General features: G+C 41.9%; 1 protein-coding gene across 3 annotated transcripts in view; it reads left to right on the top strand.

Moving 5' to 3' along the window:
- Positions 1 to 25375, top strand: part of LOC123747075 (vitellogenin receptor) — a 222334-nt gene that overhangs the window by 152435 nt on the left and 44524 nt on the right. For 2 of the 3 annotated variants that reach the window (XM_045729072.2, XM_045729075.2), the window contains exon 1: positions 13400 to 13701. The exons of the other annotated variant lie outside the window; for it this stretch is intronic. The gene's annotated coding sequence lies outside the window, so the exon portion shown is untranslated. Of the gene's footprint in view, positions 1 to 13399; positions 13702 to 25375 lie in introns of those variants that run through there. 3 annotated transcript variants of the gene reach the window in all.

Genomic DNA, 25375 nt, shown 5'->3' on the forward strand with positions numbered 1-25375 from the left:
TGGGTTTGGGAAATATTGCTGTGACTGTAGCAGAGGCAGGAGAGAAGGGAAGAAGTGGTCGTTATCTTGAGATGATTTCGGGGCTTAGCGTCCCCGCGGCCCGGTCCTCAACCAGGCCTCCTGTTTGTTACACCCCCCCCTCCCCCCAGGAGGATGCATAAATTTCTCGTATGTGTTAAATTAGCTTGTAGACGATACTCTTACAGCGGAATGCCAGAGGAGTGTTCAAAAATTTATATACACGTTCACAAGCGAGCCGGCAAAATAGATGTTTGACCCGGAGAAAGCTGCTTCCTCAAATGATCGATAAGAAAAAGTTATAGATGTATGATTTATACCAAAGAATCGCCAAGATTTGTAGCTAAAATGAATAATGATAATTGTTGGACCTTCAGACATTTGATTGATGAACTACCTGCCCATCCTGACAGACAGAATTGAACGTTTATTCTGGGCGACTGTCAGATAGTGTGATGCCCTTGTCTACGTGCTGTGGTCCACGAGTGGGTACTCGCCTGAGTCCATACGCCTAGATATACTCACCACCAGGTACTCGCCTGAGTCCATTCGCCTAGATGTACTCACCTTTTGAACGTTCTTAAATGCAATGACTTAGTTCTCACATTCTTATTATAATTGAAGCTACGAAGTTTTGTATTGTGTTTGCTTCAACGTCTTGTGTGTGTGTGTGTGTGTGTGTGTGTGTGTGTGTGTGTGTGTACTCACCTATTTGTACTCGCCTATTTGTGCCTGCATCGAGCGTTGGCTCTTGGATCCCGGCTTTCTAGACTTCGGTTATTTAATTAATGACTCCTGCCCTTCTTCTTTATCATACATGTGTGTGTGTGTGTGTGTGTGTGTGTGTGTGTGTGTGTGTGTGTGTGTGTGTGTGTGTGTGTGTGTGTGTGTGTGTGTGTACAACAACCCCCCCCCTCCCCCCCTTCAGTATAGGAACAACACCCGCTGGGTTGTTCATCCTGTCACTGGGACTTGTTCAACTGGCTCAAGTGAACATCAAACAGAATTGCCATATACTAACTCACTGTACCAATTATCCCAATTATTTTTAGACAAAATTATACCTTATAAATAAATATATAAATAAACGATGAAATATTATTAACCACATTGCGCTTATGTTTAATATATATTTTGTATGATACATAAACTGCTTGGTAAATACGAGGAAGGTAATTGGTCGTTCAGTATGTATTACTTAATAAATACTGAGACGCTAATTACATGGTAAAAAGACGTATAGGTAAGAAACCTTAGACGTTGTGAGTGCCAGTCCTGTTGCGGCGTGCCTCAGAGGGGCCACAGGATGGCACTGTCATATGGCCCTTGCCAGCGAGTGCCAACTCTGTCATTACCTGCCTAGGCTGCCCTCTAATTATGTCCCAGCCGAACGAGTCATGAGTTCTTGATGGCCGATCTCATCATCACTGATGATTTTGGGGGAGTGGATTTCTTCTTCAGGTTATCTTGAGATGGTTTCGGGGCTTAGCGTCCCCGCGGCCCGGTCCTCGACCAGGCCTCCTTTTTTGTTACACATCCCTCAGGAAGCAGCCCGAAGCAGCTGTCTAACTCCCAGGTACCTATTTACTGCTAGGTGAACAGGGGGCATCAGGGGTGAAAGAAACTATGCCTATTTGTATCCGCCTCCACCGGGGATCGAACCCGGGACCTCAGGACGACGAATACCAACCGCTGTCCACTCAGCTATCAGGGATCCCCCTTGGATCACTTCCAAGTTACGTCTGGCTATCGTCATCACTTTCATGGGAGGACGAGGCTTCAAGCTCTACTGCTGTCTGTATTGTAGGTGATTGGAGATCGATAACCAATTACCTGACTCTATATTTCAGCCTAGTTAGGTCGTCATGTGCACGTCCAAGCCGTTTGGACTTATTTTCACAGTGGTAGTCCTATCCGGTTAATACTACAGGCCTATTCCATCCTTTTATATATGTAATTTCACATTCGTTTGTAGTGGTCATAACCTGCAATGTTTTTTACCAATATATTATTTAAATAGGATAAAAGACGACATTGCAATTGCAAGGCTTGATAATTTGCGCGAGTGGCCGTGCAGTTGATGGATTGACAGGATGAATCAGAAAGACCGCGTAGGGGGGGATTGATTGAATGGTCCGGTTGATGGGAGCGAGGGTGAAAGATTGCGCAGAGTGGGGGAGTGTTAGCAATGGGGCGTTTCTAGGGGGTGGGGGAGGAGTATGGGGTGAGTGCGTTTATGGGGGGAAGGGATACTTCTGGAGCGGTTTTGAGAGGGAGCATGTGAGGGGGGGGGGTTTCTGGGGAGGTGTGTGTGGTTTTTCTGAGGGGAAATATGGGTAGTTCCAATGTTTTACTGCGGTTTTACTAATTGGATGGTGAATGGGTAGTAAGAGGGGAGGGGTAGGGGAAAGTGAGGGGAGGGAGAGAGAGAGAGAGAGAGAGAGAGAGAGAGAGAGAGAGAGAGAGAGAGAGAGAGAGAGAGAGAGAGAGAGAGAGAGAGAGAGAGAGTACTAACCTAGTAAGTACGCTGCGCTTGGTCACACCCCCATTGTTTTTGGTGGGGTGATGGAAGTGGGGGGGGGGGGGTAAATATGGAGAGGAACAGGTGAAGGTAAAATTAGAAATTGGTAATATAGATTGAGTTATGATAGCCGGCGGGCTGTCCTCCTTGCTGACACGATGTGTAGGTGTTGGCAGCTAAGCTAAGCTGGCTCTCTCTTGTCAGGGAGCTAGCTGTGAGTGTATGTGTGTGTGTGTGTGTGTGTGTGTGTGTGTGTGTGTGTGTGTGTGTGTGTGTGTGTGTGTGTGTGTGTGTGTGTGTGTGAGGTTCTTATTATGTATTTCAGCACATATGAATGTCTATAGATGGATACTGTGTAGCATTCACATAGACATACTCAGGTGATTTCACACATGTTTTGATGTTCTGTTTGAGTGTTTGTTATTTATTTATTTATTTATTTCTCGTCTGTATTTCAAGCTCTTGGGCCACCAGCTGTGGGAGTGGGACGTCTCATCTTGGGCCACCAGCTGTGGGAGTGGGGCGTCTCATCTTGGGCCACCAGCTGTGGGAGTGGGGCGTCTCATCTTGGGCCACCAGCTGTGGGAGCGGGGCGTCTCATCTTGGGCCACCAGCTGTGGGTGTGGGGCGTCTCATCTTGGGCCACCAGCTGTGGGAGTGGGGCGTCTCATCTTGGGCCACCAGCTGTGGGCGTGGGGCGTCTCATCTTGGGCCACCAGCTGTGGGAGTGGGGCGTCTCATCTTGGGCCACCAGCTGTGGGAGTGGGGCGTCTCATCTTGGGCCACCAGCTGTGGGCGTGGGGCGTCTCATCTTGGGCCACCAGCTGTGGGAGCGGGGCGTCTCATCTTGGGCCACCAGGTGTGGGAGCGGGGCGTCTCATCTTGGGCCACCAGCTGTGGGAGTGGGGCGTCTCATCTTGGGCCACCAGCTGTGGGAGCGGGGCGTCTCATCTTGGGCCACCAGGTGTGGGAGCGGGGCGTCTCATCTTGGAGTAATCTTTCTAACATTGGGTCTTCTAACATTTCGATGGTGTTCCACACCCTGATGGCTTGGTGCTGCAGTCTGATGTTTAGTGGCTGTGTGTTCAGGAGTTCACGGAGCTCCTGATTCTCAATACCTATATACTTAAAGTAACATAAAATCTGAAATTAACGTGTCACTTTTCTCTCTGACCTTCCGAGCAGGATATGTTAACTATTTTCCCGGCATTCAACAAAATGTTTCCCAAACTAATTAACAACAGATTTTGCTTTACCAATGAAATAAATTCTTACAACAAACCTAGTTTGTTACAAGTGCATTGTCGAGAAGGACCCAGCGGGAGGAGGCAGGAGACGGGGGGTTGTTTAAGGAAACTGAAGAAGATGACTCGTTCGTTGGGATACAGATATTAAACACTAGGGGGGGGGGGGGACATTTCCCGTGGGAGTGCATGTGATGGCTGCCAGATGGTGAAACCAGGTGGCTCGCTTCAGCTGGTGGAGGGGAGGCAGGTGGTGGAGTGGGAGGATGGTTGGCTGAAGGAGACGTATCTGATTATGACAAGAGAGAGAGAGAGAGAGAGAGAGAGAGAGAGAGAGAGAGAGAGAGAGAGAGAGAGAGAGAGAGAGAGAGAGAGAGAGAGAGAGGATGGGATAACATAACCCTTTCAAATTAAATAAACAGCCTAACCTAATCTTTTACAGTACTTTATGTACTTATATTGACGTAATGAACAATTACAAAGTAGATTTCATACTGTTGAATTTCGACAAACTGGAAAAAGTTTTGTATTTATGTTGCTAATAAATCCTAACCATCCTAGGCTTAAACCCCGCTTTCAGAGACCTAATATAGTACATATATGTGCTATACTAGACCTAGAAATATATAAGTCTGTTTAGCTTTTTTCTGTATTCTTTAAAGTGAATAGTACTAAATTCTACAGTCTAATTATCCAATACGTCAATATATGTACGATGCTCCACCTAGTTACAAAAAGAACTATCGAGACAGGAGAACGGGCTCAAAGTGAAACTGAGAAAGCTTTGGACCGTTGTGGACCGTTATAGACCGTTATGGACCGTTATGGACCGTTGTGGACCATTATGGACCGTTATGGACTGTTGTGGACCGTTATGAACCGTTATGGACCGTTGTGGACCATTATGGACCGTTATGGACCGTTATGGACCGTTGTGGACCGTTATAGACCGTTATGGACCGTTATGGACCGTTGTGGACCATTATGGACCGTTATGGACTGTTGTGGACCGTTATGGACCGTTATGAACCGTTATGGACCGTTGTGGACCATTATGGACCGTTATGGACCGTTTCGCATCGTTGATGTTGTTGTTAAAGATTTGCTACCTGGAACAAAAAGGTCCAAGTAGCACGGGCTATGGTGAGCCCGTATTTTTCGTTTCGCATCGTTTCAGCAACTTTATTGTGACTTAATCTCTGCAGAGAGAGAGAGAATTCCAAAATCCGCTGCGTTGTTGCAATGGACATTGCAGAGAGGCCTTCGACCGTGTATGGCAGGGGTAGGGGTGTAGGGAGTGGGGAGATGGAGGGTTGCAGGATAGGGGGAGGGCTTTTGGGGATTGGGGGAGAGCTGAAGGGATGGAGTGGGATGTAGGGAGGGGGGAGGAATATGGGGAGTGTTAAGGGTGTAGGGAGGGGGCAGGGTAGTGGAATAGGGAGGTGGGGGTTGTTGTTAAAGATTCGCTACCTGGAACAAAAAGTTCCAAGTAGCACGGGCTATGGTGAGCCCGTAGTGCCTTATATTCAGAGGTGGGGGGTGACTGGCAGGGCTGGCTAAATAGGATAGTTACACGCGCGGAGAACAAACAATTGGTGTTGGTGATGTAGTCAGTTACCAGGCGTGAAGGTGCAGGTGGTGGTGGCAGAAGTACCAACATGAGGGTGGTTGGCCAGCACTTTAGTCTGCTGGTCGTGTTGGGTAGATGGACGGGTAGATGGTAGATGTGTAGATGGTGGTGGTAAGAAATGCATAGTTTTATCACTCACAATGTTCAGTAATGTGTTGATTATATATATATATATATATATATATATATATATATATATATATATATATATATATATATATATATATATATATATATTTCAATTGCAATGGTGAGGGTGTTGGAAGTGGATAATATATGTAGTTGGTGGATATGGAAGTAGATAGTTTATGGAGATGGAAGTAGATGATCAGGATGGAAGTAGAAGGTACAAAGGTATTGAGAATAGACAACCCCCTCCCCTCCCAACCCCCACGACAACCCCCAGCACCCACGACAACCCCAGCACCCACGACAACCCCAGCACCCACGACAACCTCAGACGCAAGGTACTGTCTGAGATGTCTGAGGGGATGAACAAGGCAGACAAGATGGGTTGGGTGTTACATGTGCCGGGTACCTCATTTATCATGGAGTTTATGCCTGAAACGGCGCTGGACGCCCTAACCCCGAGCCTCCAGCCAGGATCTACACACGCTACCCAACAGAGTGGGACTACCAGACAATGGGACTACCCAACATAGTAAGACTACCAAACAATGGGACTACCCAACAGAGTGGGACTACCAAACAATGGGACTACCCAACAGAGTGGGACTACCAGACAATGGGACTACCCAACAGAGTGGGACTACCAGACAATGGGACTACCCAACAGAGTGGGACTACCAGACAATGGGACTACCCAACAGAGTGGGACTACCAGACAATGGGACTACCCAACAGAGTGGGACTACCAGACAATGGGACTACCCAACAGAGTGGGACTACCAAACAATGGGACTACCCAACAGGCTTATTTATTGTTTATAACTCAAGTCGTTTTCTATTTGTGTATATCTCTCTTTTCGTAACTGTCATCATGTCAGAAAACAATTATAACCGCTATACAACCTAAATTTCAGACGAATCCTTAAAAAGCCTATTCACACTCCCACCTGTTATAATAACTTTTTTTTCCTTTGCCAATATACAAGATATGAAAATAACACTAAAATCCCAAAATCCCGTTAATATTAGGCTTGTACGCGATGACAAACTCATTGTTTTAAGCTTTCGTATAAACCATTTTATAGCTGATTGAATGTACAGCGAAATTTTGATTTGAAAATATATACCAAATCTATAGATATGGAAAAATATGTCATAAAACAAAATAATTTAAAATGTGGGTGCATAGGCCTAAGTACAATTAAAAATAGGGGTGCATAGGCTTACGTACAATTTAAAATAGGGGTGCCATAAGAATGAAAATTCGAATTATTATGCTTACAAATTAAATCAGGTTTACTTGAACAAAATAAAAGCTTTTAAGACGACAAATAAAGTTTGGTTCAGGATGTGCATGATCAGCCAAGTTATGATGCTTCGTTGGACCTCTGAGACACAACCAGCAACAGCCTGGCTGATCAAGCACTCACCGGGCAAACCAGAGTTTAAGCCTGAGTGCAAGAGCTCATAAAACAACGGTAAACTCGTACTAGTAAAACCTTGTGTGTGTGTGTGTGTGTGTGTGTGTGTGTGTGTGTGTGTGTGTGTGTGTGTGTGTGTGTGTGTGTGTGTGTGTGTGTGTGTGTGTCTGCTGCCCCATAGAAACATAAATCTGTCTGTGGCGTGAGACACAGACAGGATAGACGCCCGTTCGTGTGAGACACGCACAGTACGTGTCACAGACACGCACGAACGTGTATTAAACACCACACGATCTCTGCCTCAGACACGCACGTTTCGTGCAATAGACACGCACAGTTTGTTAACCTGTCATGCACTATTACTGATTCTCTTCCTGTTGCGTAAATTACCCATGTCTAATTACCTCTTGCATAAGCACGTCTTTGGTACAAATATTTAGGCTTTGATATCCTAGTGCAACAAACCTGTGCACTGATATTATTATTATTTTTATTATTATTATTATTATTATTATTATTATTATTATTTCACGGTGTTACATTGAAGTGTTACTGTTGTTGGGTAGTTATGGGTGTAAAATTAGGGTGGTCATACGATCTGTTTCAAGTGGGCGGTTAGTAACGGGATCCTCCGCGACCACAGACATCATCCATCAGGGGATAATGAATGACCTGCTGTTAGTCATTGTGTGGGCCCCCAAGACCCTAACCCTCGGCAGCCAGCGCCTCCGTCTTGAGCTGCTGGGGAACCTACAAGGAGTAGGATACCTAAAAGTCCACTACGGGCTCACCATAGCCTGTGCTACTTGGAACTTTTTGTTCCAGGTAGCGAATCTTGAGCAACAATAATTCTGTCTCCACCTAGCCTGAGGAAATCCTCAAATTTGGCAAAATTGTAATTGAATGTTGTCAATAAAGATGTTAATAATAACTACTTTGTAAACAACCTGTCCTCACGTTTAATTCAACGCAATTTTAAGGCTATAGACTAAAGCTTCGAAATCCTTCAGTTCTTCATTGAAATTAAAAGCTCCGTGACAATAGCCTAATCTCAAACAAATTAGCATCGGTCTCGAGTGTTTGATGGGTAAAGGTTCCAGCAGTTATGGATAAGCCAAACCCCTTCAGATTTGACGTTTGTCAAAATAGTGAGATTTCCCATAGTTATTTATGATCGTTTATATGGCTGTTGAGTGGATTATCCTTGTGACGTCACACAAGTAGGTACAGCTGTCAAGCTGATGTATTATTTTGATTTGTCAAAGTTTGCACAGTTATTGCTGGAAATTAACCAGTTATTATTATTATTATTATTTTCTACCACAGACGTGGCCACACATTTACAATGCTAACTAGCACATAAACATTTTCTTCTGTCCTCCATGGACAGAGTGAAAGATTTGTCAAACAAACAGTTCAGAGATTTATTGAACAACCACAAAAGGTGATTGTAGTGCTTTTAAAATGTTAGGCTAAGCTACATACCTAAATACATAGGTACATAACCAGTGCAGAGCTTTTGAAACATGTATTTTTTATATAAAAATGTTTAAGAAAAACATAGGTTACGTTCACGTAATGTACTTTTACCCTGAAAATAAAAAGATAAAATATTTTTTTACATTTGTTCGCGAGTACAGAGGGCGTAGCCATGGAGGCGGAGGTGACCTTTGTCTTGGATCATCTTAGCTTCGTCACAGCTCTCAGCGTCAGTGTTGACAGTTGGCAGGCTGGCCTCGGGTGCAGCACCTCCCAACCTCTGACAGGGGCCTGACGGCTGAGTGGCCAGCGCTCGGGATCGTAATCCTAGGGATCGGGGATCGATCCCCGGCGATGACGGAAACAAATGGGCAGTTTCTTTCACCCTTTCACTGTTTATCTAGCAGTAAATAGGTACCTGAGAGTTAGACCGCTGCTACGGATTGCTTCCTGTGTGTGTGTGTGTGTGTTTGAACAAAAAAAAATCCGTTGATTGATGGACAGTTGAGAGGCGGGCCGAAAGAGCCAGAGCTCAACCCCCGCAAGCACAACTAGGTGAATACAGTCTGGCCTCGGGTGCAGCATATCCTTGTCGGGGTTCCTTTGTTATTGTATCCCAGCGCTCGGCTCTGATGGGAAGAGGTGCTTAGATATATGACTAGATTTACGCAATTACGCAGGTGTCGTCATCTGTTAGTTAAAGTATTCTCTGTAATATGATTTACACACGACCGCGGTCCTTCACGTGGAGCCGGAGCATACAAGTGTCTCTTTCTCACAAGTACGTAAGCTGAGAGATATGTAGGCAAGCGCTGGGGACACACACACGCACACGCGCTCTCTCTTTCTCTCTCTCTCTCTCTCTCTCTCTCTCTCTCTCTCTCTCTCTCTCTCTCTCTCTCTCTCTCTCTCTCTCTCTCTCTCTCTCTCTCTCTCTCTCTCTCTCTCTCTCTCTCTCGTTTCTAGCTTCGTTAGTTTTGGTTCCTTAGTCTCATCATTCCTCCCCATTCCTCACAGTTCTGGGACGTGTCTCGTTGCACACTTTGACTCTGTTCAAGTTTTCTTATATGATGTTTAGATGAGGGGTCTCCACGATGGGGCGGCGTACTTTAAAACTGGCCTCACTTAGGCGCTGTATAGCGATCTAAATACCTTTTTATTTAAGGTCCTGAATGATGTTCTGACTTTTCCTAATGTGGAATATAATATGCAGTTATATTTATATGAGCCGCCAGAGTTAGGTTTGATGTTATGTCCACTCCTAAGTCTTTTTCTCTAGTCGTTATAGGAAGGTAGTTTCCCTTCATCGTGTACTGTCCTTTTGCTTTCCTGTCACCTGCATCCATTTCCATCTCCTTACACTTGCTCGTGTAAGATGGAAATGGAACTCCACCAGCCATTTCTTGGTGCAACTGTGCAGTTTGTTTAAGTCATCTTGGAGAATCTTACAATCCTCATCTGTCACAACTCTTCTCATTAGTTTTGTATCGTCTTCAAACATCGAGATATAAGACTCAATTCCTGTAGATCGATCATTTACATTAATAAGAAATAGTACGAGTCTCAGTACTAGTACGATGCTTGCGGTACTCTGCTTGTTACTCTTGAGAGCCGGTCGGCCGAGCGGACAGCACGCTGGACTTATGATCCTGTGGTCCTGGGTTCGATCCCAGGCGCCGGCGAGAAACAATGGACGGAGTTTCTTTCACACTACGCCCCTGTTACCTAGCAGTAAATAGGTACCTGGGTGTTAGTCAGCTGTCACGGGCTGCTTCCTGGGGGTGGAGGCCTGGTCGAGGACCGGGCCGCGGGGACACTAAAGCCCCGAAATCATCTCAAGATAACCTCAAGATAACCCTATGCCAATCAGACTTCTTGCCCCTCGCTGTGGCTCTGGGGCCAGATTCACGAAAGCACTTACGCAAGTACTTAAGAACGTGTACATCGTTCCTCAATCTCTGACGGCTTTGGTTACATTTATTAAACAGTTTATAAGCATGAAAACTCCCCATTCAACTGTTGGTCTTGTTATAAACAGCCTCCTAGTGCTTCGGAGCTCATTAACTGTTTAATAAATGGAAACAAAGCCACCAAAGATTGAGAAAAGATGTACAGGTTCGTAAATGCTTGCGTAAGTGCTTTCGTGAATCTGGCCCCTGATTCCTATCTGTTAGGTAATTCTTCACCCATGTTAGTGATATTCTGCTCAATCCCGCCTGCCTCTCGAGTTTGTGTAATAGATAAGATACTCTCTTGTATCAAAGGCTTTTTTGGCAGGCCAGGAATACGCAATCTGCCCAACCTTCTCTGTCCTGCCTTATTGTCATGACTCTATCATACAACTCCATTAGGTTCGAGAGGCACGATTACCCTTCCTTAAAACTGTGTTGATGTTTGTTTACCTAATTCCCACCTTGCGTTACCTACCCAGGTGTGTAACTAGTTATTGCAAGAGATGCATGTCAGTGGCACTGGTCTGTAGTTAATTGCCTCTTCTCTATCTCCTTGTAAATTGGTATCACATTTGCCTTCTTTCAGCAGTTGGGCAATTCTCCCTTTCTCATTGACTTGTTAAAGATCAATATTAGAGGTACGCTGACGTTTTCTGGTCCAATAGCTTAGCTTACACACAACTAGCGTCACTTGGCGTGTGTGTGTTCTCATCTAGTTGTGCTTGCGGGGTTGAGCTCTGGCTCTTTGGTCTTGCTTCTCAACTGTCAATCAACTTATGTACAGATTCCTGAGCCTATTGGGCTCTATCATATCTATACTTGAAATGTATGGAATGTGTGTGTGTGTGTGTGTGTGTGTGTGTGTGTGTGTGTGTGTGTGTGTGTGTGTGTGTGTGTGTGTGTGTGTATTCACCTAGTTGTGCTTGTGGGGGTTGAGCTCTGGTCTTTCGGCCCGCCTCTCAACTGTCAGTCAACTGTTACTAACTACTAATTATTTTTTATTTGTCTGTGTGTGTAATCCCTGTAACTGGTGTACCAAGATTAATTCTTGCTTCCTCTTCTATACCTGTTAAAAGGACACGTGTTGTAAATCAGGAATCCTATATATGACAGCTATATCAGAAAAAACATTTCTATATTATATGAGATAAGGACCAAGGCATAATTACCTGGATGATGTCGCTTGTCATGCGTGCTAACTGGAATTAATCCTATCTACCTGACATTACCGGCCGGAAATGACTAGATAAGATTTCGGAAAGACATTTTCATTGATTAGATGTTGACTGCGTGTTGATGATGGAAGAAGCAATAATTTGATCTCCATAACACTTCGTCCAAGGGAGAATTACAGGAGCTGAACTCGCTCCTGCGACTCTGTTGTCTAACAATGGTTGACCTCTCTCCACTGATACCCTGAGGCCAGATTCACGAAGCAGTTACGCAAGTACTTACGAACGTGTGCATCTTTCCTCAATCTTTGATGACTTTGGTTAAATTTATTAAACAGTTTACAAGCATGAAAACTTGCCAATCAATTGTTGTTATTGTTATAAACAGCCTCCTGGTACTTCGGAGCTCATTAACTGTTTAATAATTGTAAACAAAGCCGCCAAAGATTGAGAAAAGATGTTCAGGTTCGTAAGTGTTTGCGTAACTGCTTCGTGAATATAGCCCCTGGCTCTTTGTCCAGATGTCAATAACTGGCAGAAAGGTCACATTTACTCTAATTTGGTACTGATAATTAAGTTAATTCAAATGAGATGTTTTTATGATGTTAAAAGTCCAAAGACTGCGGCATTAATAATAATTCCCAGCAGAATAGCTGGCGAATTTAATAGCGACGTGGCAATGATATTCCGTTTTCTATTGACAGAAAATTCCACTACAGGTTACATTTTCTATGGGTTAACTTATGTATATAACACAGCAGCAATATTATCTGCTTATTGTATTTAATATTAGTAAATGGTGTCGGGTTTTCCGACATGAGACTCATTGAAATCCCGTATGAAACACCAGAGGTAAAATAATCACCAAGATATATTATTCTTAACACTAAATTTGGCTTGATTAAATACAATAGTAAAACTCGCATTAGTGTCTGTAGTAGTGGCTGAAGCAGCGTAGTAGTAATAGTTGCTGATATGCTAGTAGTAATGGTATTAGAAAAGTAGCTCCCGTCTTCAGGTTGTGCCCATCCAAGCTACCGCCGACCCCAAAGATATTTAACAATTTTATACACTTCCTTTTGATTCAGCTACTTGGAACAAAAAGCTCTAAGTAGCACGGGCTATGGAGAGCCCGCAGTGGACTTACCCGGCACAGGAGCGGGGCAAGTAGCACGGGCTATGGAGAGCCCGTAGTGGACTTACCTGGCACAGGAGCGGGGTTGGAACTCGTCCATATATATACTTTATATTAAAAACTGGTACATTCTCAATTATAAATAAGTATTAATATATATTACAATTTTGTCTATAGTTGGGTGTTTAACTTTTTTTTTGTTATATATTTGTATTTGCAGTACATAAGTGAAGAAGCATTTAGAGAGACGCGATTCGAACATAACAAGTGAGTAAAGCACTGATCGGGAAAAGTTCGAACGTCATAGTTGTGTCTTATGCGTAAAACGTTTATCGTTCATAAACAGGTGATTTGGCGGCAGGATTAACGAGCATTTGGTCAGTGTTTTACGAGGCTGGGCGAGGTGAGGTAGCAAAAATGATAGTGGCAGCAGAGGGAAGACCTCCATGTTAGCAGGAATGTTACTGAAACACTCGGGGCACTCACTATGTGAGCTTAAACTTAATCATGCAAGTTCAAGTTCAACAAACTTAGAATACCAGTTCATCGGCGCGAGCGAGATCCAACGGAGCAGCGTACTGGGGCCCCTAACACTGAAGAGGACATAATAAAATAAACGACTTTTTATACACGGAACGACGAATAATACACTTGGCAACCGAGGGACCTTGGCCGTGTCGTGGAGCCGAGCGAGAGTCAGTCTTGCCCAGGCTATGGTGGTGAGAGCTGCGCTGCCGCTCCCCCGACCTGTGCTTCCACTCTGCTCTTATAACTCCACTTAACTAGCGCGGTTTTATACTAATCTGCTATTTTTATAAGAGATTACTAATGCCCTCTGTGAGTGTGTGATCAAAAATCGTCGTGAAAAACAAAAAATGTTGTGAAATAACTTGAGATAAAGTTACTTGTGTTTGTTGAGGATATATAAATGTGAATTATTTCCTCGTGGATAGTTACTTTGCTGAGGAATTGCGCTGCCTAACATCCTCAGTACAAAAAGGTAAGTGTTTTCCCAGAGAAGTAATCTAATGTGTTAGGAACTATATTCTTAACTTGTCCACTGTATATTAACTTAAATTGTATATAATTAAGTGACAGGTCTGATGCCGGCGCATCAATGTATTAAACATCTCTTCACTTGGATGTTTGGTGATGTGTATGTGTATACATAAGTAAGTCTTCCTTATACACATGTATAACTCATGCTGCTTGTCAATAAGTAAAATTTGTTTAATGGAGGCTTCATCTAGGCCTAAAACAGGAAATTTGGATGTAGAAGTTCCTTTTTTTTCAGAGACCGTTCTTTCATATCCTTTCTGAAATAATCGATAAGTTTAACTCATTTTGATATATATACATATCCGGGGCAAAAGTTTAGGCTGATTACATATTGGCACGTTATACATACATATATATAACAGGTGCCTAAATAATGGTCTTCAAATATCAAAGAGTATACATTCATTCCATTTACCTGGGTTCTAGGAGACTCGAACCTCGGACCCTATGTGCGTGTGGCCATACATACGCTTGTATACATACATTTCATCATTTTTCTAATGCATTTAGAATCATATTTTTGAATTGAATATTTTTAGTGGTCTGAAACATGACATTATTGTGGCTCTCGCCACAAATCTTCAAGATGATTAGCTTAAGTTAGCCTGTGATAGGTTAGTTTGGGTAAAGTTTTGTAGGTTTTAGAATATGTTGGAGAGCCGTGTTGTATGCGATATATATGCCATATATCCGTGTATGATCCCGTGTGACAGTTGAAAAGATGTTAAAAATAATTTTGCGTTCATTGAAAACCGCGCTTGTATATAATTCTATATTACTTGGAGATGGTAACTACAAAAAGTAGTTAAAGTCAAGTAGTTAAAAGTAGTTAAAGTAGTACTGTAGTTAAACTGATATTTTTTTACAAGACTTGTTATCCGTTTATTCCCAATAACAGGGTATAATTACGGTTACTAATTACCTCAAATTGGAATGCAGAATTGGAGACGAGTGCCTCTTTGAAGAGCTTCACTCAACGAGTCCGAACTGAGGATGATCTGTGTCTCTCTTAATTAAGAGTCTACAGGTTGAGCTAAACGTTCCTATGATGACTCCTATAGTGAGTTTAAGGATGCTGTGATATGGGAAGCTTGTCCTGTACTCTGTTTAATGGTTCTATGTCCACGACTCAGTCGAGGATCCCTGGTTAAATTTCCGGACAGCTCAGAAACGGTTGGGCACTTTAGACAATTATTGTGGGGTTGTATCCCAGGGAAGATTAGTAGTTAGACCAGGCCTAAGGGAACCTCGATAAACCATAGTGCAAGCTTCCTGTCCACTGCAATGGGAATTATTATGAATTTATAATAAATATCCCTAGCTTATTGTAATCCTAGAACCTTATTAAGTAAGGATTATTCAGATTGTGCTGGAATCAGCAACCAGCCGTTGTTAAATTAATCCAAAGGTTTTTCTGTTTTAAAGAGTTTTAACTAAATAATCGCCCGTCTTAAATGTGTTTAATCATTTCACTATTTAAATTATTAATTTTACAGCACAAATATAAATTGCATAGATGGCCTTCTAGTCTGTACAGTATTAGTGATTGTTGGCGAATAATGTTCCAAGTTGTGTACGTGTTCCAAGTTGCTAGGCTGTGTACGTGTTCCAAGTTGCTAGGCTGTGTACGTGTTCCAAGTTGCTAGGCTGTGTCCGTGTTCCAAGTTGCTAGGCTGTGTCCGTGTTCCAAGTTGCTAGGCTGTGTACGTGTTCCAAGTTGCTATGGTATATTAAGGTTGCCCAATTTCGATTTAGTTTTCTGAATTTCAGCTTCGCTGGAAGGCGCTCGCCGGTTTGGCGTTTCTGTTGAACCATTGAAGGGGTAAATATTTTAAGTGAATTATTTCGTACTCTGGCTGATACCTATTTGACCTATAGGAGCTTTTTGCGTTCCGACAAAATCTCTCTGCTTGAAATTTGTAGTCGTCGTATTTCTATTTTTGTTCAACAAGGGTACATCAGCGTTTATGCAGCTACCTAAGATTGTATGAAGGGTTACAGTGTCAAGAACTAGATAATAACAAAATTCACAGGATGGTTAGTCATACAGAGGCATGTGATAAGTATTTATTTATTTATTTATTTATAAAAAGGTACATTGGGTTTGTGAGGATACATAGCATGGTATTTACAATCTTGTAAAGCCACTAGTACGCGCAGCGTTTCGGGCAGTAGCCTGCACTGGCAAACTTTAGGTTCATTATGATGCTTATTCACTCTCACTCTCGTGTTCTTGAAGATAAGTGATTGCAAAGGTCCGTGAATCTAATCCTGGCTTACATGTTAACGCTTATCTGCTATTGACTAATGGTAAGTCTGATGGAGGTTTGACGCTTCCGATACATATATATAGATATCGGATCTAATTTGTTATGCTGATGCTTTCAGGCTGTGATATCTTTCTAATCAGACCTAAATTTTTGGAGCAATATAATAGTAATGATTTGTTTTGTCGGGGACAGGCAGTCTTTCTTTTAAATATATTTCGTTGAAAACGACAGGAAGTTTTAGATTTATGATTCTGGCACGAATCTTCTCGATATTTCTTATGTTTTTCTTCACGGAAGCAGGAAGATTAAACATTAAAATTGACATATGGATGAATGACATTACATGGAGTATTAAATTAATGGGATAATATCGGGGTATTAAATTAAGAGTGTGACATGTTGGCAGCTTATGATATTCTGGTTGCTTCCGTTCCTGTTACAGGGTCATTAGGTCTAGCTTCTGCGTTGGCCCGGCGTCTTGAAGTGGGCAGAGTGTAACTGTGTATTAGCTGGTTATTGATTGCTGGTCTAGATTTCTTGATATGCAGCTCTTCACTCATGTTTAATCTTGTATTGTCATTGTATCTTATCAGTTATTTCGGTGTTGTTCGTCAAAATATCCCTGATATTTATATATATATATATATATATATATATATATATATATATATATATATATATATATATATATATATATATATATATATGTATATATATAATATGCATATGGGTCCCTACACTTGTACCAGAGGTGGTACCCCTTCTGGGTAAAAAAATATATATAATATATGTATTATACTGTATATAATTATCCTGGATTATATATAATATAGACTACATGAAGGGGAGTACAAGTGTGTCATCTTTTACCATCACTAGCTACGTGATGGTAAAAGTTCCCATCACACAGCGTGGTTGGGTATACAGGGACATGTGATCAGTAGTCTGCGCTGGCGAACTCAGGCTGCATTATGAAGATATCATCAAGAACACACACGTGCATAAGACGAGCTTTTTTTTTTACTAACACATTTAGGTACATCTGCATTTGTACAGCTACCCTAGACTATATGAAGGGCAGTACAGTGTGTCAAAAAATGGTGCTAAAATGGTGCTAAAAAATCCCCATCGCACAGGATTTTTAGTCATACAGAGGCATGTGATAAGTAGTCTGCACTGGCAGACTCTGGGTGCATTATGAGGATATCATGAACACAAAGAGTGAATAAGGTAGCAGTGATACTAAAAGTCCCCATCTCGCAGGATGGTGAGTCATTCAGGGTCATATATGTTTAGTATTCTGCACTGGCAAATTTTGGGTGCAATATGAGGATATTTTCAAGAACACGAGAGTGAATAAAGTAATTGCAAAGCTCCAGGTACCTCATGCGAACGGGTCTGTGGAGATCATGCCGCAGTTCCTGTTCCGAGCTTTTTTTTTTATTAGTGCATGAGGTACATCTGCATTAGTGCAGCTCCCCTAGACTATATGAAGTGGAGTACAGTGTTTAAAAAAAAGCTAACTAGGTGATGCTAAAAAATCCCCATCACACAGGATGGTTAGTCATACAGAGGCATGTGATAGACAGTCTGCACTGGCAGACTCTGATAGCATTTTGAGGATATCATCAACAAGAGTGAATAAGGTAGCAGTGGTAATAAAAGTCCCCATCTCGCAGGATGGTTAGTCATACAGGGCCATGTGTTTAACTGTTCGGAGCATCTGTTTGTAAGTTAAATAAATCTATGGTATACACACATCTCATATCAAACATTAAACTTGTTTGATATGAGATGTGTGTATACCATAGATAGTATTGTTCTGGGAAATATTTTTTTTTTTTTTTTGAGATATATACAAGAGTTGTTACATTCTTGTACAGCCACTAGTACGCGTAGCGTTTCGGGCAAGTCCTTAATCCTATGGTCCCTGGAATACGATCCCCGCCGCGAAGAATCGTTTTTTCATCCAGGTACACATTTTACTGTTGCGTTAAACAGAGGCTACAGTTAAGGAATTGCGCCCAGTAAATCCTCCCCGGCCAGGATACGAACCCATGACATAGCGCTCGCGGAACGCCAGGCGAGTGTCTTACCACTACACCACGGAGACTGATTTTAGACACAAAGAAGATACCGGGGTTGTTTGTCGTGCTTTGTCGTGCTTCCTGATGGATGAATGTGACTTCTTCAGCTTTATTAGGCTTCTTTACTTAATTTGTAATGCATCCATCATCTGAGTAGTTGTTGAAAAACGTGGAGGATTAATTATTTGATTAATGTTGTCACTCCTTGAGTAATTTTTCTGTGCAATTTGCAAACTTACTCTGGAATGCAGGCACTAGAGATTAAAAAAAAAGGATGTGTATTAAGAATAATGGCGAGATTTAATCAAATCAACGTGCCGGAAGAAACTCTACCAACATCCCTGGTCCTAAGGTTTTCAAGGCCGCTTCATCATATTAAAGTGAAATTATCAACAGATCCACAATTGCGTTCAAGAGGAAATTTGATCCACTGCCAGCGTCCCAGCACCTTGGTCAGCACGAATTGCGGACCTTAAACCCCAATACATTTTTGACATTTAAATTAACATGTTTAAAAGAAAACCTGCTGCCAGTATACACCAATATATATATATATATATATATATATATATATATATATATATATATATATATTTTTTAGGGGTACCACCACTGGTTTAATTAAAGGGACCCACATCCTCGAAGAAGAAAATAAATAGTGTTCAGAGAAGACCTTGTGGATTCTCACTGAATACTTTAATCTTTTCCTCTCCTACTACCACCTATATATATATATAATATTGTGACGAGAAAAATAGGTGTATTGCAGCCTCTCTAGGTAGATGGAATGCCAGTCACACAAAAGCAAAAAAAAATATAGTAAAAAAAAACAAAAAAGTTAAACTGCAAGTTGTCTTCAGGGTGAGGTAACTGTAGGATAAGACAGAGGAAAAAAACATTTAAAAATACTTGACTTTTAAACAAATTACAAAACATAAAATAATATCCAGGCTTGGCTCTAATACAAAGTGTGCAAAACAAACAAGATGATCAATCAAATTTACGTTACGTTAATGTGCAAAATAAAATATGGTGCGGGAATACTGTGAGTCAAGCTGAATAACTCTGTTACCACACCGGGGTATGTCAACAGGTCTACTCAGCAGAGCACTCAGGAGTAATCTGAATCTTAAGTGGGCTAGGTAGCCCTATATATACACGGCGACGGCCGTCCAGATGGCGCTGGTTCCTTCTTTAACTATTAACCGGCTCTTAAATTGCTTGTTTGAGATGGCGTGAGCTCCCAGCGACCCAGGTGCGAGGTGGGGTGACGGGCAGTGGTGTAAGTAGACTGGTGGTATTGTCTAGACGTCTGGAAGTAGTTGTTCTTGTGGCTGTAGTTCTTGATTTAAAAGACGTGATATGATCGAATACGTGATGAAGGAGCAGGCCGAATCTCTTCCTAGAGATTTTACCATAACAATATATATATATATATATATATATATATATATATATATATATATATATATATATATATATATATATATATATATATATATATATATATTATTGTTAAATATAACCGAAAAAGTGAAATTAATAATTCTAATACGAATTTTCTCAATATTTCTTATGTTTCTTTTTACTGTGGAGGGTAACTGAAAAATCAATTCTCCATAATTCATTTTAATTTCTAGTCTGACGCGACACTTGAACGCGTTTCGTAATAACTTATTACATTTTCAAAGACTTTAGTTTACACACACAACTATAATCTGAAAACACTAAACAGAGTGTCACTTATTCTAACACTTAAACATTGATTGATGAAGATTTATTATTCATGCACGGGCATGAATAGCCCGTAACACTTAAACAGCTTATCCGTCTTACATATACTCGCACTTGGGTAAGGTGATATGGTGCAACAGTTTTGGATGAGGGGAACAAATTTGTGACAAACGGAAGACAGAACACGAAACAATGGGTATTAATTGGATGGAAGCAACTGCAGAGGGCATCTCCTCAAGAGTGTTGAAGAGATGCAGGACTGCTACTCCCAGTATTATTAGTCAGGTTTATCTTGGTTGCCTTCGTGCAGGTGAGACAACGAGAGCACACACAAGTATTTACCTTCTCAGCTGATCTAAGCCCCGACTTGGCAGCACCAAAACTGGTCACATTGTTGTTTAAGCGCTCGAGTGAAGACAACAGGTGAGCAGCTTAGAGCTTACTAGCAGGGCTTACGGTCATATGCTACACAGCTTGTGTTTTCAATTAAACTTCTTAGGGTCATCGAGGTCACCTTCTGAACCTCCCTCGGTACTGACCTTCCAAGGGTCGTAACCCGGAACACTTGCCTAACTTAGCGTACTTATTGATTGAAGAAGATTTAGCCACACAAGAGGTGGCACGGGCATGAATAGCCACTAGTTAGCGTACTTTGTTGTTTTAGATTTAGCTACTCTGAACGAAGTGTTCATGTAGCACGGGCTATGGCGAGCCCGTATAGCGTGCTTATTTACTGCTAGTTAAATAGGTACGTTGCACCACGTACCTGACGTCACACTGTACCAAGTAGCCCTCCCCTGTACCCACCACCACCACGGCTCTCTTGGGTAATATAACAACGATTCGTTTTGAAGGCTATCTGCCCTGCCCTAAATTGATCAAACAATTACCAGAGCCGTTTATCTTCGAGCATACCTCTCTGTCTGGCTGGCTCTGCACCTGTCTGTCTGTCTGTCTGTACCGTCACACGTATATACTTGCTCGGGCAAATATCAGCTCCTGGACCCCAGCTTTTGCTCATCGGTCCTCTATATTTATGACTCCTTACCATCTTCTCATTATTTTGCTTACTCCTGAAACTGTGCATAGTCTTGTAATCTCCCATACTACCTCATTCCAGTTGCTTGCATAGTATCAAAAAAGAATTGGGTGATAATAAGAACTTTACAGGTTGATAAGAGCCCCAGAATCTGATGATGTAGAGTGATAAGAGTGTGCAAATTTGTATAACACATGGTATGATTTTTATTTTTATTTTGACTTGTCTTATATTCCTAATTTTGTGATATAAATTGTCAATATTTGTCTTAACGCTCTACTGGTAAACCTCACTCTGTTTTTACAGATTTATATCACCGTTTCAATCGTAAGCTAAACGTCACCCACTTTATGTTAGAAAGAGTTTTTGATCTAGACTGCTGTGCATCTGTTAAATCCAGCCAGTATTGCACCGATGTGTATAAGTTGTTAGGAATAAAGTTTGTAATTCTGATAATGACAATGTTTACGTTCTGTGCTGTTATTGCAACTTGTGTAATTAATGAACTAAGTTTTTATGTAAACTTAACTAATTATAAATGTACAATTATATATTGTGAATAAAGCTTTTGGTTTTAAATGATTTGATTTAACCATGAATATAGGAACAAATTACCCTAGAGCGGCGAGCTTGCTTTACCAGCGCCTCAGTGTGGCGATCCAGAGGGGGAATGCCCACTGCATCCTTTGGTTCCTGCCCGGCGTCGGAGGAGTTTGGATAAATCTACAGCTTGTCGGAAACAAACTTCCTCTTATTTTCTGTAAATGTCCACATTTTGTAACCAATAAGCTATGTAACCTTGTTGACCAGACCACACACTAGAAATTGAAGAGACGACGACGTTTCGGTCCGTCCTGGACCATTCTCAAGTCGATTGTGATGAGGACAGGTAGGGACAGGCATTAAATAGGCAAGAGAGAGCTGAGGAGGAAAGTCAGGTGTAAGGGATAGCAGTAATGAGAACCGCAGCAGAAGTACTTCAGCCACGTTATTGTGACTCATCGCCTGCATATGTAACCTTGTATAATAAAGTGTGTAACATAAATAATACAAAAAAGGGGTTGTAGGTGAAGCAAATATTTGTTCGTATTTAGAGTTAAATGGCAAGTTTTTATCTGAATGATCTTTGTTACCTTCTCCAAGTCTGTGGGTCCCTACAATTGCAAAATCACTTTCAATAGGAACTTAATTGAATCTGCTTTAATACATATTACAAAATCATGCAATCTGAATATTAACAGTGGTTGACCAAACCACACACTAGAAAATGAAGGGACGACGACGTTTCGGTCCGTTCTGGACCATTCTCAATCGACTTGAATCGACTTGAGAATGGTCCAGGATGGACCAAAACGTCGTCGTCCCTTCACTTTCTAGTGTGTGGTTTGGTCAACATACTTCAGCCACGTTATTGTGACTCCTCGTCTGCTTAGCAGTGGTTTGTATAATTTAGATTCATTTTTGATTGTTCAGTTAAGGGGTGATTTGAGTAGGATCATTGATACACATTTGTCTCACTAATATCTTGTTAATATTCACTATCTCATTACAGACACTTGAACATAAGAATAGAGGTAACTGCAGAAGGCCTATTGCCCCATACGATACAGCCCCTATTTATATCCATTTTTGGTCCATTGTTTCCATGCTCTATGTATCACATTTTTCATCACGTGTTAATTTTCTTGATTTACACACACACACACACACACACACACACACACACTCATTATATATATATATATATATATATATATATATATATATATATATATATATATATATATATATATAACTGAAAACTCACACCCCAGAAGTGACTCGAACCCATACTGCCAGGAGCAACGCAACTGGTATATACAGGACACCTTAATCCAGGTGTCCTGTACATACCAGTTGCGTTGCTCCTGGCAGTATGGGTTCGAGTCACTTCTGGGGTGTGAGTTTTCAGTTGCATATAGTCCTGGGGACCATTCAGGCTTGTTCGCATATATATATATATATATATATATATATATATATATATATATATATATATATATATATATAATATGACAGTGTCAGACCACAGAGGAAAAATTGGAACAGGAATTTCCTTAAGTACTTTCGTATTTAATAATACATCTTCATAACTTAGATAATCTACATAATACCCCAGACCAAGGGGGTCTGGTAGCTGAGTGGACAGCGTGCAGGGCTCGTAATTCTGTGGCCCGGATTTGATTCCCGGACCAGACAGAAACAATTGGGCAAAGCTTCTTTCACCCTGATGCCCCCTGTTACCTAGCAGTAAATAAGTACCTGGGAGTCAGCTAGCTGTTACGGGCTGCATCCTGGGGGTGTGTAACGAAAAAGAGGCCTGGTCGAGGACCGGGCCGCAGGGACGGAGATGGATGGGAAAATGATGGGGGATGGAAGAGAGGATAGACCCCGGGGTATTGGAAGGTGATTTGAATCTTCCTGTTGAGACGGGAGACATCTCCCGTCACGCAGGGTGCAGTCGCACCTCCACAAATCTCCAGTATCATCTATTGATACTGGTAATGGCTCAAAGGGGCCACCACTTACGGGCTATTCATGCCCGTGCCACCTTTAGGGTGGCTTAATCTTTATCAATCAATCAATCTTCCTGTTGAGGGGCGCCTAATGTTAAGTATAATATTCATACGATGCCAGTGATCTCCATATTATGACAGCCAGAGAAACCATTCGTCACTTAATCTAATGAAACTAAAATATAATCTATGCTCATTAACATTAAGTATCACAAGAAAACTATAATTTTCTAAGAGTTAATACTATAAAATGTAATAAAAAAAATACGTAAATGCCCAAAACGCTGCGTGCGATTAGTGGATATATACAAATATATACATATGTATATACAAATACATATATTTTTTTTTTTACAAATATATATATATACAAATATATATATACAAATATATATACACATATATATATATATATATATTTATATACACAAATATATATATACAAATATATATACAAATATATATATACAAATATATACATATATACACATACAAATATATACAAATATATAAATATATATATATGGATATATTGGATATATACAAACATATAATTACCTGACCTTACTGTGTAATCATTGTACTAAGGCCCTCGGCATACAAAATTATAAATACGGTGTTATTGCCGTGATGAGGCTTACCCAGCGCATAGGTTCGAATCCTCATTACGGCTCCAGTGGATTTTCTCATTATTATTTTATTATTATCATATTCAATAATTTATCTTCGAGAAATTAATCTCACACACCCACTTATGTCTCCGGGCTCTCCTTATACGGTTGTACAGGAACCCTTTTATGCAGATCCTCGGGGAAATTAGATAATGTTTTTTGGTGGTGATAGTGATGTATATAATGGTGATGGTGATGTATATAATGGTGATGGTGATGTATATAATGGTGATGGTGATGTATATAGTCTGTCCAACGTACGTCTGTCTTATCTGTCATACTGTAGGGTTGTGTACGCGTCCTCGCCTAGCTGTGCTTGAGGTCTTGTGTCTCGTCTCGTAGCTGTGCTTGAGGTCTTGTGTCTCGTCTCGTAGCTGTGCTTGAGGTCTTGTGTCCCGTCTCGTAGCTGTGCTTGAGGTCTTGTGTTCCGTCTCGTAGCTGTGCTTGAGGTTTTGTGTCCCGTCTCGTAGCTGTGCTTGAGGTCTTGTGTCTCGTCTCGTAGCTGTGCTTGAGGTCTTGTGTCCCGTCTCGTAGCTGTGCTTGAGGTCTTGTGTCTCGTCTCGTAGCTGTGCTTGAGGTCTTGTGTCCCGTCTCGTAGCTGTGCTTGAGGTCTTGTGTCTCGTCTCGTAGCTGTGCTTGAGGTCTTGTGTCTCGTCTCGTAGCTGTGCTTGAGGTCGTGTGTCTCGTCTCGTAGCTGTGCTTGAGGTCGTGTGTCCCGTCTCGTAGCTGTGCTTGAGGTCTTGTGTCTCGTCTCGTAGCTGTGCTTGAGCTCTTGTGTCCCGTCTCGTAGCTGTGCTTGAGCTCTTGGGCCCCGTCTCGTAGCTGTGCTTGAGGTCGTGTGTCCCGTCTCGTAGCTGTGCTTGAGCTCTTGGGCCCCGTCTCGTAGCTGTGCTTGAGGTCTTGTGTCCCGTCTCGTAGCTGTGCTTGAGGTCGTGTGTCCCGTCTCGTAGCTGTGCTTGAGGTCTTGTGTCCCGTCTCGTAGCTGTGCTTGAGGTCTTGTGTCTCGTCTCGTAGCTGTGCTTGAGCTCTTGGGCCTCGTCTCGTAGCTGTGCTTGAGGTCGTGTGTCCCGTCTCGTAGCTGTGCTTGAGGTCTTGTGTCCCGTCTCGTAGCTATGCTTGAGGTCTTGTGTCCCGTCTCGTAGTTGTGCTTGAGGTCTTGTATCTCATCTCGTAGCTGTGCTTGAGCTCTTGGGCCCCGCCTCGTAGCTGTCAGTCAGCTGGTGTACTAGGTCCCACTCTGCGCCTTGCTAAACACAGCA

The sequence above is a fragment of the Procambarus clarkii genome, chromosome 87 (genome assembly GCF_040958095.1).
Source record: "Procambarus clarkii isolate CNS0578487 chromosome 87, FALCON_Pclarkii_2.0, whole genome shotgun sequence".
NCBI classification, from domain to species: Eukaryota; Metazoa; Arthropoda; class Malacostraca; order Decapoda; family Cambaridae; genus Procambarus; species Procambarus clarkii.